The following is a 5,813-nucleotide window of genomic DNA, read 5'->3' as shown; positions in this document are numbered from 1 at the left end:
TTCTCTATGGATGTGGCACTGAGCACAGGGGGGACATGTGCAGACCCCATGCCTTTCCATGTGGGGGGCATCTTCTCATGTCCAGACCCCCATATAAAGGGAGCTTTTTGCTGGGGGTTTATGCTGGGAAACTGTCAATCTACAGGACTATAGCAAGGTACCGGGCAACACGGTGGCTCAGTGGTTAGCACTCCGGCCTTTACAGGTCCCAGGTTAGAATCTCAGCCAGGACACTATCTGCATGGAGTTTGTAGGTTCTCCCTGTGTCTGTGTGGGCTTCCTCCGGGTACTCCGGTTTCCTCCCACATCCCAAAAACATGCAGTGAGGTTATTGGCTTCCCACAACATTGCCCTTAGACTGGTAGGGACATTAGATTGTGAGCTCCTTTGAGTTACTTTGACATATCTGATATCCGTGTACCTGACATTGCATTTGGGTGAAAATTCATTTCATTTGGTTTCTCTGCATTCAAAAAATGTTTGGGGATTTTTAATGTGTTTTATGTGAAAATTGTGAACTTTAGTAAACAGAATGCAATGCAGGATGTAGAGGCGGTGCAGGGGTTAATGCAGTGCTGGTTGCAGATATGGAGATGGTGCAGGGGTTAATGCAGTGCTGGGTGCAGGATATGGAGGGGTGCAGGGGTTAATGCAGTGCTGGGTGCAGGATATGGAGGAGGTGCAGGGGTTAATGCAGTGCTGGGTGCAGGATGTGGTGGTGGTGCAGGGGTTAATGCAGTGCTGGTTGCAGGATGTGGAGGTGGTGCAGGGGTTAATGCAGTGCTGGTTGCAGGATGTGGAGGAGGTGCAGGGGTTAATGCAGTGCTGGGTGCAGGATATGGAGGCAGTGCAGGGGTTCATGCAATGTTGGCCATAGGATGTGGTGGGGCAGGAAGGTGACCCCGGGCCCCTTGAGTAATGGATGATGTTGCATATTACTGACCTCAGGATTAATATTAGGATTTTATTCTACACCTGAGGACATAACGGGGCTGCAATACTGGTGTGTGGGGGAGGTTAATAATGAATTGCACCACAGTGCACCAACGCATGTAAATGGGACCAGAGAGGAATAGTAAAGTACAGTCACTGCAGAGAACTGCAAAGCAAACAATCTCACACCTTATATAATGTACAGAGACCCCCGGACCCCCATGCTGCATATAATGAATTGGGGGCATCAGCAGACCCCTGGCACTCCCCCCTGTAATTGATGGGCAGTAAGGGGTGACAAGGGGCAATGTTCTGTGGATGGAATGTCAGAGGCTGTACTCGGATGCCCACCATGCCAGGGGAGAGCTTGATGATTATTTCCACCACTTCACAGGAAACTAAAGTGATCCGCACAGAACATTCCTGCTGGTGAACTGAATACAAAATATGAAGTTATTGTTTGTTTTTATTTCCTTTCAGTAATTCTTTATGTCCTGCGTACTCCATGGTGCACACGCATGTGGCGGAGAAATGGGCGGGGCTCTGCAGATGATGTCACTGCAGGCATTATATCATCAGTCACATGATGCCTGGAATAAGAGGCGGCAGAGATGGCAATGGTGGGGGGCACAGCTGGCATTGCTTGGCATAAATTCCCCCCGGCATTCAGTTCAGCTCCATTTTAATGCTAAACTTGGGCCCAACATATCCCACTTGTACTGAGTCCACTGACTGTCCATCAAGAGGAACTGACTGCTCATTCATTAGAAGCTGCAGCAACTATCATGATCCCAACCTATCATCAGAACATAAAGATCATCAAGCCCTCTCTGCCTGACCTGAACTCTCCAGCCAGCCCCTTTCATGTATTTGCTGCCTGAGATGCCAATCATTTCATGTTTGGGTAGTGATTGGATGCCAATGGGATTCTGGGTAATGTAGTTCTGGGCACATGCCAGGTGTCAGCTCATGCCAATGGGATTCTGGGTAATGTAGTTCTGGCCACACGCCAGGTGTCAGCTCATGCCAATGGGATTCTGGGTAATGTAGTTCTGGGCACACATGCCAGGTGTCAGTTCATGCCAAGCATGTCAACGCCTAAAAAAAATTAACAGTAAAAAGAAAAATTTTCTAGTAACGGGATTTAAATATAACTGCACTGCCATATATAAATACCTTAATCTGTTTGGCCCCCAAAAGTTAAATTGCCCCCCTACCTGGGGTATCTGGGTACAAAGATCTGCCCCTGTGGCCTAGCGCCCCTCCAATCCACAGTGGTAGTTGTGAACATTAGTGATGTCATCACCCAGGAGAATGATGGGGCGGGGCTTTTCCTGGCAGGGGTGTGGCGAAGCTTGTACCATCTTAGCCATAAACTGAGACTGCCCCGCCCCCGCCATAGGTAGCCCCACCCCGTCTGTCTCCTAGGCGATGACATCACTAATATTTACAACTCTCAGTGTGGATTGGAGGGGCGCTAGGCCGCAGGGGCAGATCTTTGTACCCAGATTCCCCAGGTAGGGGGGCAATTTAACTTTTGGGGGAGAAACAGATAACTGTACATTTGTGTGGCTAACGTTGTACAACTTTTTTTTACCAGTACAGTACACTGAGAGATTTATATATAAGTGGTGTCTGATTGTAGTACCTCACATTGTGATTGCTCTCTTCCTTCTCCCTCCACACACAGGAGCTCCATGGGCAATGCTTTTATATGAGGGGCCCATGCTGTTCACCGATTGGCTGGTACAGGTGGCCAGGTGTTTTTTGGGCCAGAGGTGATGTTGGGGGTTGTAGTTATCACCACGGCTCGAGCCAGAAATGCAGGTGAGGCCCTCAGACTGGGATGAAGTGAATAACTGAGGAGATCCTGCAGTGGAGTGCTAAACGCAAAGCAAACCGGAGTGCTTCTCCTCCAAATCTGATGATCTCCAAATGAGATCAATTATCACCCTTCTGTATCCCCTACTTTTAGAAGATTTGGATCCCGCGCCCCGGGGCCATTTGTTATTTGGACTTCGGGAGTTGATATGGTTAGGAATGAAAATATGGAGATCTACCAACCAGTATGTGTGTGGTGCCATTCATGGCATGGGCTGAGTGCTGGGATCTACTGATTGGTCATCACGTTGCTAGGATCTACTGAATGGTCGTCACGTTGCTGGGATCTGATGATCAGTTGTCATGTTGCTGGGATCTGATGATCGATTGTCACCTTGCTGGGATCTACTGCTCGGTTGTCATGTTGCTGGGATCTACTGATTGATGATCACATTGCTGGGATCTAATGATCGATCATCACATTGCTGGGATCTAATGATCGATCATAAGGTTGCTGGGCTTTGATGATCAACTGTCACATTGCTGGGATCTACTGATCGGTCGTCACATTGCTGGGATCTACTGATCGGTCGTCACATTGCTGGGATCTACTGATCGGTCGTCACATTGCTGGGATCTGCTGATCGGTCGTCACATTGCTGGGATCTGCTGATCGATCGTCACCTTGCTGGGATCTAATAATCGATTGGCTTGTTGCTGGGATCTAATGATCACGTTCTCTCGCCCCTCACACACACGAGCGATCTCCATGCTGATCTCTGCTTTAGGATTCTCTGATGCCCGGGTGTCAGCTGGCAGCACATTGATGTTTATAGAAAGCGGCGGGTATCTGCCTGGCACTCTGACAGTTATATAACAAAGGATCACATTGCTGCCCGCACATCACCCACTGTACATTGGTAACTCTGGGCACACAAAGGTTACTGCAGGATTCCCAATGTACAGCAGATCCTATACAGACTGCAGATCCCTCTCAGGAGATCTTGTTGTGACTTGTATGGCAGATAACAGACAAAACACACCCAATCATAGCTGCCAACATTCCTCTACCCGCCGCTTCCACCCAGCCTGTGTATTGTCACCCAAATGAATGATGGTGATCATCTCGGGTGAAAATGTGTCCTTACAGATCAATAAACCAACTGGACGGATCTGACCAACAAACAGAAAATAAAAGAACTGACAATCTTATTTCTAATAAACTCCGTAATTCTGTAATAAACTTTAATTTCTGTCATTTCTGTGACAGGGACGCTCTGGTTGTCACTTTTTGTGGTTTCATGGCTGTGAAGGGCCCCACAAAGCTGTAAATTGAAGGATTTGGGGGATTTTCCATGCTGCCCCCTCCGCAGTGCTGCTCTGTAGACATTTGCTGGTCCTCTCAGCTCCTATTGGCTGGTGATTCTGACACCAACGCGAACCAATCGGAATCCTCCTTTCAATGTTCACATTGCAGACAAAAAATTCATTTTGGATCAGTTTGGCTGGAGACAGAAAATTCCAGCAGCACCGGTGAATGTTATCAGTGTAATAATTCCCTGATTTTTGGGTTTGGGACTTTTCACGCTTTACCTTGAATTTTATTTCTGGAAACATTGATTGTTGTGTGCAGGATTCTGACGTGTGTGAGGTCTGATCACAGCTTCCCACTCACTGACACAAAATCATTGTATTCAAGCTTAGTGGTCCTGTAAAGCACTATCAGGTGAATCAGATGGGTCAGGTGAATCAGATGGGTCAGGTGAATCAGATGGGTCAGGTAAATCAGATGGGTCAGGTGAATCAGATGGGTCAGGTAAATCAGATAGATCGGGTGAATCAAATTGATTAAATGGGTCAGGTGAATCAGATATATTAGAATCAGATGGATAAGGTGAAAGCGGATGGATCAGGTGAATAAGATTAATTGGATAGGTCAGGTGAATCAAGTAGATCAGGTGAATCGGATTGGCCAGGTAAATCAGATTGATTGGATGGGTCAGGTGAATCATATATATTAGGTGAATCAGATGGATAAGGTGAATCTAATAGGTCAGGTGAATCTGATGGGTAAGGTGGATCTGATGATCAGTGATCTGTTTCTTGATTTGCAATCTAAGCAGAGAACCGAAACTTCCCCACCAGCAGTCTGACCTCATGGTGTTCAGGAAGAGGCATTGTTGTGTGAATGTTGGGTGAATTGATGTAATCTTTAGTTCCTTTATTAATACAACTGAATCTTTCACTGGTAATAAGATGGCAATATTTAGGTGAATGCACTCCTGACCTGTTTGCAGCATTCACACCACACGGGGAATATTTCATTCAGAATATTATCTGAATTATCAGCTATTAAATGGCTGATGGAAAGGTTAAAGGGGCACTCCAGCTATAGAAGAATCCTCTGGATATAAAATGATGGAAATTAGTGGATTTATTTCTCACATCACACATTATTTATCTCCACATTGCAGACTGCCCAGCAAATGTTTCCTAGGATATCTTCACATCAGTGGGTTTTATATGAATGAGATGTAGATGGGCAGCACGGTGGCTCAGTGGTTAGTACTCTGGTCTTTGCAGCGCTAGGTCCCAGGTTGGAATCTCAGCCAGGACATTATCTGCATGGAGTTTGCAGATTCCCTCTATGTTTGTGTGGGTTTCCTCCGGGTACTCCGGTTTCCTCCCACATCCCAAAAACATGCAGTTAGGTTTATTGGCTTCCCCCACAATTGACCTTAGACTGTGATAATGACATATGACTATGGGGGGGACATTAGATTGTCAGCTCCTTTGAGGGACAGCTAGTCACATGACTATGGACTTTGTACAGCACTGTGTAATATATCGGCGCTATATAAATTCTGGTTTGGTTGCTGGGACTCGGAGCCCCCCATATAGATCATTGTGTGCATTCTGATCTCCTGCACTGCGAAAAAAATTCTGTATAATAATATCACACATGGTACATATAGATCATTGTGTGAATTCTCTATCTGATCTCACACACACGGTACATATAGATCATTGTGTGAATTCTCTATCTGATCTCACACACA

The 5,813-nt window shown here is 46.4% G+C and overlaps 1 protein-coding gene across 1 annotated transcript in view; it reads left to right on the top strand.

Moving 5' to 3' along the window:
• Positions 1–2,418: 2,418 nt before the first annotated feature.
• Positions 2,419–5,813, top strand: part of LOC140324826 (zinc metalloproteinase-disintegrin-like VLAIP-B) — a 45,694-nt gene continuing 42,299 nt past the window's right edge. The window contains exon 1 of the mRNA XM_072402950.1: positions 2,419–2,450. The gene's annotated coding sequence lies outside the window, so the exon portion shown is untranslated. The remainder of the gene's footprint in view (positions 2,451–5,813) is intronic.

This window comes from Pyxicephalus adspersus, chromosome 2 (assembly GCF_032062135.1).
Source record: "Pyxicephalus adspersus chromosome 2, UCB_Pads_2.0, whole genome shotgun sequence".
Taxonomy (NCBI): Eukaryota; Metazoa; Chordata; class Amphibia; order Anura; family Pyxicephalidae; genus Pyxicephalus; species Pyxicephalus adspersus.
The sequence above is the reverse complement of the archived record's forward strand: the minus strand, read 5'-3'. Positions and strand labels throughout refer to the sequence as shown.